General features: G+C 41.5%; 1 long non-coding RNA gene across 3 annotated transcripts in view; it reads left to right on the top strand.

The window, feature by feature from the left end:
* The window catches only part of LOC135105493 (uncharacterized), a 19,259-nt gene extending 12,158 nt beyond the window's left edge, over positions 1-7,101 (top strand). Inside the window, exons 2-5 of one of the 3 annotated variants that reach the window (XR_010270865.1) lie at positions 605-721; positions 898-1,022; positions 3,521-3,655; positions 6,840-7,101. This is a non-coding gene — a long non-coding RNA (uncharacterized LOC135105493). The remainder of the gene's footprint in view (positions 1-604; positions 722-897; positions 1,023-3,520; positions 3,656-6,839) is intronic. The other 2 variants (XR_010270864.1, XR_010270863.1) reach the window with 2 other exon arrangements.
* Positions 7,102-13,827: the final 6,726 nt, after the last annotated feature.

Genomic DNA, 13,827 nt, shown 5'->3' on the forward strand with positions numbered 1-13,827 from the left:
ATTACTACTTATCGTACTGAAAGGCAACAGCAACAGTGCTGTAAGGATTAGGCAGACAGGAAGGACTCCACGATCTTTGTAATTATAAATTATCTTGTCAGTTATATGGCAGTTATCTCATTAAAATTTTGTACAATACTTATGGTAAATATCGCGCCAGACAGGTCCAATAATTTCTATTAATATCAAATTATGACGAGGTAACTGCTATATACTGACTGATGTCAATAGACGACTACTGACGAGGCTCATGCCGCGTGGCCATGTGCCTCATTATGCTTTATGTACTGCCTCATTATGCTTTGATTTTGTACCGTGCACGTCCTTATGACATCTTCCCACATGCAAAGAACAACAAGTGTGCCTGATATGTTTTTTTCAATGAAAGTGTGTGTTATATATATATATATATATATATATATATATATATATATATATATATATATATATATATATATATATATATATATATATATATATATATATATATATATATTTAACACACACACACACACATTTATAAGACGAACCAAGCCGGCTTGTGCTCGTGCCTGACAATAAAGGCGATTTAGAATATTATTAGAGGCAGAATAATAACCCGCAGACGTGAGCGAGGACTGAAGAGTTTACAGCGTCATCCTCGGAGGGCATGACTACGTGACCAGTCAACCACTGACCGCCACCCTTCAAGAATACGGGGTGTGCAAGATTATCAATAACAGTACTAGTAACATTTAGAGTATCATTAGTAAATCTCTAGACGCAGCACAGCTTCACTCTTGACACATTATAAAGTTGTTCAGGACCTTAATGTAAATACTTAGAGATTAATTTCAAGTTAAATATTTTTTGTTAGCTCCTTAGGGAACAAGTAAACCTGCTGCTTCAATGTTTCAGGCGATGGGTTCCAGTGTTCGAATCATTGGTTCCAATGCTGGGAGCTGGCCCGTGTCTGTTATTTGTTCCGCCACGGCACCAGTGGAGGGACGTGGAGGGCGGTGGATGAACTGCAGCTGACGGAGGTAAGTCTTTCCTTTAGCAGCAGTGATGTTATCACTATATTTTACTAGTTATGATAACTATCTCAGTATTTATCGGAGAGAAATTAGAGTATAGTAAATGGTGAAGAATAAAACCAAACCATGGACATTTTAAAGGAGCGTGAATAGTTTATTAGTTACGATAACCATTAATATTTACTGGATACAATCTGGATAGCCTAACCATCGGGGTGTCATTACAGCTTGTACACATTTCATAGGTGTGTTAATATTTTGTTCGTTACCTTCCCTTTCTTATGTGCCGTATCTTTGAAATCGGCTACCGTGTAACGCCAACTCGCCCGATCTTCTCTCAGCAAGTCATGTTTTGGATTGGTTGGTGGATGGAATGAATTATTTTGTGGATAGATATGTGGGTGGATGGATGAGTGAATGGATAGGTGGAAGGGTGAGTGAGTGGTTGGATTCAAGAATGGGTGGGTGAATTGGTGTGTGGATGGATATTTGGTTGGGTGGATAGATGAGTGAGTATAAGGATGGATAAGTCTGTGGGTGGGTGTATGGAGGGAGGTGTGGATGGATAGATGCAGTGGTGTGTGGATAAATAGATGGGAGGATGGATTCATATGTGGATAGAAGGGCAAGTGAGTGGATGACTGGATGGATGGATGGATGTATGAATGGGTTGTGGGTAGGTGTTAATAGGGGAGTAGGTAAATGAAAGCGTGAATGGTTGTGTGGATGGGTGGATGTATGAGTGGGTGTGTTGATGGATGAGTGGATGGTAGATGAATGTATAGATCGATGGGAATCAGTGGTTGGATGGATGGATAAGTAAGTGAATTGGGGGGATGGTTGAGTGGATGTGGTTGAGTAAGTAGTGGATGGGTTGGTAAACGTTATATTGGTGTGCGTGTGTGTGTGGATCCACAAGCTGTTTTCACAAAGCCTATTGCCCAGACATACGAGTCTAGAGACATTTTTAAGAGATCAAGTGGTTTGGTTTCCTGGTTACCAAGTGTTTTGAGTACCAAACGACCTGAGACATATTTGCACTCAGGCTGGTCCGTCTTAAGGATGATTTGACTTGAGGCTTGTACCATCTGCTGCAGTACCAAGTGACTAGCTTCCTCACAGCTCTTGCCTCAGCGTTCTATCATAGGTCTTCTCTAAGTCTATAAATACCATATGGAGTTCTTTGTTTTCTCTATAATTTACTGCTATTTGTCTCAATCTGGATATCATTCATTGCTCAGCATCCAGGCATAAATCCAAACCTCTGGATACCTTCACTTCCAATCTCAGCCTTTCATTAGGTATCCTTTCCCAGTCTTCATTGCATGTGATAATAGTTTAATTCCATGGTAATTGCCACACTCCTATATATCTTTCTTATTGTAGATGGTTAGCCTTTCATTAGGTATCCTTTCCCAGTCTTCATTGCATGTGATAGTAGTTTAATTCCATGGTAATTGCCACACTCTTATTGTAGATGGTTACTGTATACTCTCTCCCTCCACTCTTTTGGTATCTGTTCCTGCTCCTCTATTTTGCTCATTAGATTTCACAACATATCCACCCCCACCTTTCCCTTCATTGCATTCATAAGTTCATTTAGTTTTCCTTTTCCTTTACGTGGTAGGTTCCATCTCCAGCACCCTTTTACCTATGTACTCTATCTTTCCTCTGCACCTGGCCAAATCACACAGTCTCACCTTGCTAACTGGACACTTGTGGGTTTGATATTTCAGAACTTGTAAGCACTTCCTCAGAGGATATATTGGCCAGGTAGTGATGGCTTAACCTGCTGATGCTTTAACAGGCTTCTGTGAATCCGTCATGGTGGTACACGTACACAAACACTTCAGATGAGGGTGACATGGGCTTAATTGGTATCACAACATCAGCATGGGTTTATTTTAATTGAAGTCAGATGATTGTTTGCACTTGGATTGATTAGTTAGATGAGTTGGCTTTATTTTTCATCTCAATGTCCGTCTCTGTGTACATGACTCCTACAGGCATGTGTGACTAAAGCATGTGCTTGTGCTCACATAATGTTTATTGTTTGGTAGTCCATGTAATAACCCTTTCAGAACACCTGTGTGATCTGCTTACTGGTGGGTATTGTGTGCAGTATATAATACCCACTGCTCTTCTGTCCTCACAGCCACTCACTCCCTTCCCTGCTATTTAGCATTATGACAAATCTTAATGTCACTGGTGTATAAAAATCTTAATGTCATTATATATTAAACTTATCAAAAATAACTATGAAATGTCTTATTTTAATAACTATGAAATGTCTTATTTTAAAGTTCTTTGCTTGTATCTATGTATCAGGCCAGCAACCCCCACATGGAGTGGCTTGGACAAAGCACAACACACTCATACACACACACACACACACACACACATCACACTTATCCCTGGTGGAAAGGGATAATCTCATGCATCATTGTTACAACACAGGAATTTACGTATAGCACAGCTGGTACAGTTCTTTACTTGCCTTACAGGAAATGGAAGAGCAGTCTTAAGTCTGACATCCCTGCTGAGAGTGAAACTGCTAAGGCCAGATCTCGCCAAGACCACAGCCTCTGTCACAAGGATCTTACCTCCACTACACTGTGAACACTTGCCAAGCCCATTTGGTTTGCATATTTCTTTTCTACATGCCTATTTCATCAGTATTCTTTGAAATATTTTGTAATGATAGATTGCAGGATCCTTTCGTTACTTGGCTAATAGTGTGTGGAAATTTGTGGATGCTGCCAAAATTCACTTTTACTTGTGAAGAACTTGGGAACAACATGCTACACCAGAGATTTTAGATTTCATTCTAACTTCTTCAAAAGAGTCTCAGTGAATAAAATCCCATTATTATATAAAAGGTTTTCACATTCTTTCCCTGTAAAGCCCAAAAACCAGCCAGTAAAATCATTCTTAGGAACAGTAATTGACATAATTGTTTTTTCCAATAATTTTTTTCATAAGTATTTACTCCTACAGTCCAGTTTTTCAGACTTTCATACAGCCTCTATCTACTACATACAACAGCAGATTTGAAGTTGCAGAAGCAGAGATTCCATAGTCATGCTTGGATGCAGATCTGTCAGTTCTGGCCATTGTTGCTCATGGGATTTTATTACTGAATGTAATAATTTGATATAAGAACATAAGAAATAATGGAAGCTTAAACTTTAAAACTTAAACTTAAACTCCAACTTAAAAGCATCACTCCTGGGGCAGTCAGTGTGGGGTGGCTGGTGTGGGGTGGCTGGCTCTTCTCCTGTTGGAAGCAGATCATTTGGCACAGGGGCTACCAATCTGTGTGAAGCTATGAGGAAGGAGACTGGATGCACAGCTTATTATCCTTCTTACTTGACACACCAGCTGCTGTTTGATGTATGTGAGAGGACTGTAGCTCCGGAGAATCGAGCATGTAGTGAAAAAGGCTGGATGATGTGGTAGAAATGTAGTAGAAATGGATGAGAGAATATAGGGAAAAGAGAGGAAGGATTAGGGGTGACACTTGTAGAGGGGAGTAGTGTTGTGTGCTAGTGAATATAGAAGATCTCTTCCCCCCTGTGGTGGGACAGCAAATTAATGTGTCCTGGAAAATAAGCCTCTTAACACCACCACCACTATACTCTGGAAGACTTGCATCCACCTGATTGTGTGTTACTTTACTGAGGCTGTCTTACTTTATCCTCCTGGTCCAAGCTGTCCTAGTCCAAGAGCATAGTGCTTTTATTTAGTACATTCCTTATACTCGTACTCTTTCCATCCTGTCCCAACTCCCAGTTTTTGTATCTTCCTTGCAATCTCAAGAGGATCACATACATCCTTCTCAGTATTCCAGTCATGTGTGTCTTGCATCTCCCATTGTGCCCCACCTGGCACATAAGCTGGCTTCCAGTTACACTTACATTACATTCATATCCTAGTGGTAAAAAAAAACTGAGCTGGTTATGTTGGCCAAAAATATGTAATAACACTGAGAATGTATGTAAAAAAAACTTCATGAGACTGCAAACTAGATTTGTTTGTACACAAAACTTGGGAACTGAGACAGGATGGAGAGACAGCATTATTTTACGAAGGCAACATTTTCCTGGAACAGGGAGGATATATGGAGAATGTTTAAATGCAGGAATGGAAACACTCCTTGAGCAACTTTAACAGGTTCTCTCATCGGATACAATGAAAATATGGGGTGGGTCTGCTGTGCTGCAGCCCTGCTAAACCAACCCTGCTGCTCACTAAAGCTTGAACTGTGAGGTGGTAAAGATTTGTCCTTTCTCTCTCTCTCTTCTGTGGAACCAGAAGCTAAGGTACAAAGGAATGCTTGTGATGATTATAATGATGTACTAGCCATCAGGGTGAATGTGATTATAATGATGTACTTACTAGCCATCTCCACCTGATTTACTAAGTTTACAAGAACTCAAAATGCCTTTATTGGTTGAGGTGCAGCAAGATAATTTAGAGATTAAATTAGATAAACATTAAGGTCACTTAGAGCCAGTCACCAAAAAAAACTGTGAGCACAGTCTGTGTGTGTGTATTGATTGACAGAGCCAGTCACCAAATAAACTGTGAGCACACAGTCTGTGTGTGTATTGATTGACTGACACACTTAATAGGACATCATCAGTCTGAGTGTATTATTGACACACTTAATAGGACATTAAACAAAACTGTGAAAACAAGACTGGAGCATTCTCTAACCCAAGTGCACATGTCCTCGTTGTTATAATAAGACGCCTTTAGAGCATGAGCATGAGCCAAGCAGTCACTGGCTGATGAGTTGGCCACTACCTGAACATCTAGCACCATGCTCCTCTGGTCGTCTCAGACGACAATGTCTCGTTTCCTTGCCCTGGCCATGGTACGGATGGTTGGCTCCCGCACAGCATGCAGCTCCCTTTTGATGAGGAGCTTTGTTAGCAGGGCCAACACATGCCAGGCTATGCACGCTTGGGAGTAAGAACAGGACACACCTGTAAGATGTGCCTTAGAGACTCCAGGCATCCACCACATCCAAGGTTGCAAAGCACCGGGGCCGATGGTCTGCCCCTGGACGACCAAAGTTGAGTGCTAACTAAGATAAGCCCAACTGTGTGCGTCTTAATGGCATTGACATAGGAGTGGCCAGGCATCAGGAGAGTGCTGTCCTGCACCTACTCATGCATTGGGGGAGATGAGGCTGCTTCTTGCAGCCCTCTCCCATTGGCAGAGGTGTAAAGCTGGCTGGATGTGGTGGAGGTATGCAGCTTCAGCTTGCATCATGCTAGAGAACTTGTGCTAGCATTTTGCAAGTACTCTTTGCTGATTTTGGCCACCCTGTCTTCCACAGATGCAGCCAGTCTCTCATGCATGCCATGCTTGAGGATTGGAATGAGAGCTAGCATAGAGGACAGCGTTAGGCGCGTCTTTAGGCAGATGGAGCCCTTCCAAACAAATCTTTGGACAGTGGTGGAGGCCGTTAGGGGCCACATCATCAGCACAGGCGACATAGTCAAGGTTCTCACCAGCTAGACGTGACCCTGTGTCTGCCAGAGGGTGGACAGGGACTCTAGTCCAATGTGATGTTTTTTAAACAATTATGGGGACAAGGGGATCCTCTTGCAGGACACACCCTTCCTATCTCAAAATTTTCACCCATAATGTTGGTCATGGCTTTGCATGTAGATTGTGTGTGTGTATGGCAATAATAACGGGTAAATTTGTTTACTAGGCTGATGGCCCTCCTTAAATGGGGATGGCAGAAAGGATGCATCTACACAAATTCACAAGCAGCATTCTCTCATACCTCTGTGTTGCTGCCTCCAGGGAGAGAGGACCAATCCTCAGCACCACACAGCATGCAAGAGTCAGTCAGATGCACACAGCACATCTGGCACAAGACTGACCCATAGCAGAGTTGCTCCACCACTGCCGCACAACAAGAGGCCACACCCCCTTCATTCGTGTATTTGGGACTCTCTATTCCTGTCATGCGTTTCTTAAAGCTAATTGTCAGAAAATCAAGGGTATATAACCAATTTATGTAACAACCATACTGCAGTAAGTTTCCAAACATATATATATATATATATATATATATATATATATATTATATTATATTATATTATATGCGTGCAGCTGCGTTGGAGGACAACCAAATGATTCTAATGAATGAAGGAAACTTAATTTGGTGTAAATTCAGCCTTGTGCACCTGTCACTCCATGGCATTTCATATTCACCCATATTCCAATATGGAAGACAAAATGTCACGAGCTGCCTTCTGTGTAACTCGGCATCAATCATCGTTCCTCCCTTCCTCTCATAAGCTATAATAAACATGCATCAAATGGAACATCCTCTCCTGCAGTATGGTATATTGGCTGAAAACCATCTTCACATTGACTTACTCTGAACCTGGTGCATGTAATGACTGTCAGCTGACCTGAGACCCTGCGGTTTTGTCCCTTGTCTTTTCTTGTATGTATAGTAGTAAATCTTGCCACCATCATCCTCCATGCTCCACACACCTGTAAAATCACAGAAGACAGTATGTACAGCAGAACACATTACATGAAAGACAAATGTCTCTTGGAGCCACCCTCTTGGAGACATCCTCAAATAAAAAGCACTTGTGTATCTTATAATAGACATGGTTTATAACAATCATACAATCCTAAGAAAAAACTAGTAACCATCATTATTATGTATTTTTTAAATAATGTACTTTACATTAAATTATAATTTCAAAAACCAAATCCTCAATAAAAGCTTAACATGAGTTTATGCAGATTCAAAAAAAGACTAACTTGGTTATTGATGTTAAACTAAAAAGGATTTTAAATCATGATAATTTCCTAGCTTAAGGAGAGAATTAGTTGTTACATTTGTGGATGGAGGAGAGAATTAGTTGTTACATTTGTGGATGGAGTAGCATGGAACATCAGAGTAAGCTTACTGGACTGTCTGCATTTGTATCTGTCCATGTTACAGGTTCAGCTACACCTGTGAACAACATTTTGGAAGTTCTGCAAGATAACATGCATACAATATTATTTATATGTACCATAACTACTACTATTTCTATGTTTAAAGCCTATATATAAACACTGAAGTTTTTAACTGTATAAGAAAGTGGCATAATTATGAGATGGAAAGAATATTATGAGTACTTATTAAATGAGAATTTTTAAAAAGGGACAAACATCTAAATTACTGAGCTGTTACTGGTATAAGAAGGGGAAAAGTTTAAAGCAGCTCTGAAAATGATGATGAATGGCAAAGCTACAGGGGCAGATGACCTATAGAGTTTTGGAAGGCACTGGATGAGGAGGGGAGTGATGTGCTGCAGAAGCTTTGATTAGGAAACAGTATCCAGGAAATCGAGAGAGAAAGGATGTGCAGAATTGTTAAAATTAGTGTGATCAAACTTATGTTACACACATGGAGAATATTTGAGAATTTTAGATGGAAGGTTATTGTAATTTCTCATTGGAAGGCAGCAGTCAGGGTTCATGAAGGGCTTCAGTATTGATAGAATGTTATAAAAAAAAAAGTATAGGGGGAAGCAGGAAAGTTGCATATGGCCTTCATAGAAAGACCTGGAAAAGCCATATGAGGAGGGATGGAGATGCCTTAGGGAGAAGAAAATGCCAAAAAATGTCAGTGATCAAGTAAACTTATGGAAATAACTAAAATTAGAAGCACATATTCTACAGAGAGTTTCCAAGTTATAATAGCACTACACCAAGATTCTATATTAAGTAACATGTCATAACCAAGGATGTGAGAAACTGCCTTGGTGCTTTTTCAACACAAATGACAGTATTTGTTGCCAAGAGTAAAGAAGAGGAAAGGAGACTTGAGAAGAGTGGGAAGCAGAGGAATGTAGATAAGAAGGATGAAGACAATATAATGACAATATAATATGACAGTTAGTTTAGGAGGAGTTTACATCAAAAGGGTGTATGAATTTAAGTATCTTTGGTCAACTAGATACAGCTGGTGGAATGAACAAACAAACAAATCATTGAATTCAGTGTGGCTAGGAAGCTGGAGGAAAGCGTTAGACATGCTTTGTGATAGAAGAGTATGACTTAAGGGTAAAATCCCCAAGGCCATAGTGAGAGGTATGCTGGATGTCAAGAGAAAGAAGCTTGGAGCTCAGATTATTAAATAAGGAAGTTGGAATTTAGGAAACTGTTTTCAGTTCCAGTACGGCGATTTCTATTCTATTCCACTTTCGTTCTTCCAGGATTCAATGAAGGAGCGCCGCCTGCGTCTCCGTCAGTGTCCCGCTGTCACCTGCCGTTCCCGCCTCCGCGCTTCCCTTCACACCCTGCGCCGTCAGTGTCTCCTTCGTCGTAGTCGTCGGTGTCCCCCGCTGTCGGTGTCCCCACCGTCGGTGTCCCACTGTCGACTGCGCTGGTAGCGCGTTGCGTCCTGGCAGGGGCCTCCCGTTGCCTCCTGCGCCCCACGTGGTGCGCTGCCTCAGGGGGATGGAAGGGTGGAAGTTTCACTGTAACAGTAGTCTGAAAAAAACACACATTATAACATACACCATTGCCATTAACTCAAGTACCTGTAATAACATATCCTGCTAAAATACCACCATTTACACGCACAACACACAAGTAATCTTTACAGTGCAACAAATAAATGTCATGGTGACTTTAGTGTGTAATAAATGATATAGTATCCCCTAAAATCTGCTTTTCTTGCTTACATGACTTGTAGAAAATGAACATGGCTGGATATTTATGGGTAACTTTTAAAAAAGTGCATCACGTAATATATTAGTATCTTATCATATAGCATTGGATACTTATATGTACCCGTGTAAAATATGTTTGTGGTGCTTCGTGGAGAGACTGGAGTTATGTCTTGAAAGGAAGAGTCGCTTTCTGATATTAAAGGACACGTGAAAGAAGGATGTGGGAATTTTTTACACTAGTCTCATCCCTCTCCCCTCTCACTCATCACATCATACCAGACATAACTCGCATAACTGTCACCCGTCAATCTAGCTTAAGCTCTTACCCATCACCCTCAGCCTTCGGGACACCCTCACTCCCTCTCTCACCCGTCATCTTAGCATCAACAGTAAACGCTCACTTCCCTCACACCTCTCACCCGTCATCTCTGCCTCACCATTCAGCCTTCAGGACGTCCTCATTCCCTGCCCACCTCTCCCTCGTCTCCCTAGCATCACCACTCAGCCTTCAGGACTCTCATTCCCCCTCACCCGTCACCCCAGCATCAACAGTAAACTCACTCCCTGTTCCCCTCTCACCCTTCACTCCAACATCACTACTCAGCCTTCAGGACGCCCTCACTCCCTCATTCCCTATCACCCCACCATCGATAGTAGATTTCCATCGAGTCCAGTCCCATCCAGTTTAACGCAGGACGCATTATGCACTCTACACACTCTGCAAGGAGTACTCAGCGGTGGTAGTGGGTAGTGTCCACTAGATTAGAAAATTATTTTTGTTATTAGTTATGATGCATGGTGATGGTGGTAGTAGTGATCGTGATGCTACTATACCACTATTGCTACTACAAGTATTTCTGTTACTACTAGTACTACTACTACTAAAATGATAACTTATTACTTATAATTGATTTCAGTTTTATTCATATCAGCATTTTCATGATTATTATTACCGTCATCACCACCACCACCACTTTCTTTCTTCACTCGACCACGAGCCCAGCGCTGGCAGTGAGGGTGCCGGAGCCTCCAGGACGCCACAAAACCATAAAAAAACACTTTCTGGAAAACAGCAAAAGTCAGGGGCGTTGACAGCGACAAGCTCGGGGCCGAAATGTCATTCCAAACGTAACACGAATTTTTTTCCCCATCACAGCCAATAACAAAGGGCGGTGGCGTTTGGGAAGGTTCAAATTTAGAGTCCGAAATATTTTCCAGTTTATGAAAATCTAATAACGGACGTTGGCAGGACATGGAAAAAAGCCTTGCTAATATCGCCCCGCCGCCACAGCCTCCCAGACGGACAGGCCTGGTGAGGGCGGCCGCGGCATTCTGGCTGCCACGCCACACCAGCCACGCCGACACACCGCCACGCCACAACACAACCCCACGCCATGCCGCCACGCAGGCCGTGTACAGCGTTGCCAGAGGGTATGCTTTTATCAGGAAAGTGTGAATCGTAAATAAAAAATATGAAAAAAAAGCCATCAGTGTGCGGTGGGTGGAACAAGGCCACCTACTGGAGGCGAGCGACACCTCTTTACTTTTTCAGCAGAGCGCGCGTGTTTCAGCCAGGTTCAGGCCAGGCCCACTTTTTTGTATAAAACTTAAAAGGAAATAGATCGTACAAATGCCAAGACTCACAAGGTAAATCAATCAGTACATCTTTCCACGCTGTCATGATGGTGAAGCGACTCGCATCAAACTTGAACACTAGTTACTGCTACTACGCATTTTGAGATTATATATATATATATATATATATATATATATATATATATATATATATATATATATATATATATATATATATATATATATATATATATATATATATATATATATATATATATATATATATATATATATATATATATATATATATATATATATATATATTAATAATAATAATAATAATAAATGACTGTCACAAAAGTATCAGCATAAAAGTAGTGTTATACAACTATTTCTCTTGGATCTGCATCTGCGGCCCTAGTGTGTTTGGCAGACAACTGTGGTACTCGTACACTCTCCCTTCACTTTCTGAAGCCCTGCCATACACTGCCCTGCCTTGCCACTCACACCAGGCACAGGCGGTGGACTAACTTTTGAATCACAACACTTGTGTTGAATTGCAGAATGGCGACGTGCGTCAAATGAAAACTTGTTTATGCCTCTACTGCGTTCACTCTAATCTGTTGATATGATTCTTAAGTGGACGATGATAATAATGCTGATGATGATGATAATAATAATAATAATAATAATAATAATAATAATAATAATAATAATAATAATAATAATATCACCAGTGCTACTACTACTGCTCCTACTACTACCACCACCACCAGCACTACTACTACTACTACTACTACTCGCTTTGATGCTGCTGCTGCTACTTGTTAGTACTAGTAAAAGATTCGTTTACTTTCACTGCTTGAAATAGCGAAGAATCAAACTTTTCCAAATGGTGACACTAGCGGTTTAGGTTTTGATATTAAATTAATTGGGCCGCCCACAGGTGCCTTAGTCATGCTCTCGGCTACAAGACTCTTCGATGTTAACACTGGCGGCTACGAAAATATTCCGCGTTCCTTGTGATTTTTCTTGCACGCGCACACAACAAATACAATACTTTTTGTGGCCATGTATTTTTTCCTACGAAGAGAAAAATTTTAGTCTTTCTCAGCTTGCTACAACATACCTGGCTTGAGATCTTAATGGAAGGCGTTGTGTATTTCGTGCTGCCGGGTGCAAGGCTTACTTCAAACTCTCACACACACACACACACACACACACACACAAAACTGGTCATGCAACAAACAATGGTAGAAACAATTGCTGGGCTCTATCAGGCGGAAACCCTCACCCAGAAGAACGGCTGGACCCCTTGAGGTGGAAGACGAAGTTCTGTGTGCTCCCCAAGACAGATGGCCCGGGGCGGGAGGGAGCGAGGCCCCGACGCAGGCAAAACTTTGGCTCGGTAATACTCGTGGGTGGGCTGAATAGTTGACTGTTGTTGTTCGCTTTATATCTCGCTCGGCTGCGTCTCGCCCCCCAGAGGTAAAAAGAAGCTGCCTGGCTGGTTGATATTGTTGTGTGTGTGTGTGTGTGTGTGTGTGTGTTCTTGTCCACATCATCGCCACGTCACCACCATCACCAACACAACCATCCTTGTCACTATCACCACTATCACCACTACAGCCATGACCACTACGATTTTAACTTGCGCATCAATTACATTTTTTTCCTTAACCATTCTCCTGACCTCTTAACACTGGTGCCTTGAGTATGACTGAGTCTAGGAAACGAATTAAATTGCACGAGTTTTAACGTAGCTTCTGGGAAAAGACGCATCTGAGTAAAGACGGTTATTCGTTTTCTAATCTTATATACATAACTCGAGTATAATGACTCGTGTCTAACAAAACCTAACATTATAGGTTCTTATTTCTGATCCTGTAAATTCTCATACTAGCAGGAAAGTAACGAATGGCTGGTGAATCACGATAGCAGCATTTTCCCACTTATTGCAGTTTTCTTTTATTCGTGGAACAGATTCAATACAAGGGATAGGGTAGTGATTACTCGCTGTGGTCTGGGGGACTATTACGTTCTCTTTCCGTTGATTTGTCAATATATTTATTTTTTAACAACTGTTTTTTTGTTACAACTTCGTAAGTGAACAAGCAGGCGTTTCATTTTGACACCGGAATTACTCAATATCTCACTGTTAAAATGCAAATCTCGCCCGTCGAATGTCAAAATTGAATAAAAATAAAAGTGGGTGTTGTTCACAATTAATTTGAGCGGAGCGGCAGCGGCCACACTGCCGACTAAAACTGTTAATACAAACTTGTAACCCTTTCCCCCACACTCGAGGCAGCGCTTCATTCAGGGAGACTTTACACCTGCATGTGATACCGCGCCAAGGAGGCAAGATGCGGCTCTTTAATGCTGTTTTCAACCCCAAGTCGCTGAACTAGCGAGGGAACAGCAGGTACAGCCGCCACCTGGCACCACCCCACTGCTCACCAGCGCCTCGGTACTCACCCACTACCACCACCATGACCTAATTCATACTATACTATACACACCACCTG

The sequence above is a fragment of the Scylla paramamosain genome, chromosome 12 (genome assembly GCF_035594125.1).
Source record: "Scylla paramamosain isolate STU-SP2022 chromosome 12, ASM3559412v1, whole genome shotgun sequence".
Classification (NCBI taxonomy): Eukaryota; Metazoa; Arthropoda; class Malacostraca; order Decapoda; family Portunidae; genus Scylla; species Scylla paramamosain.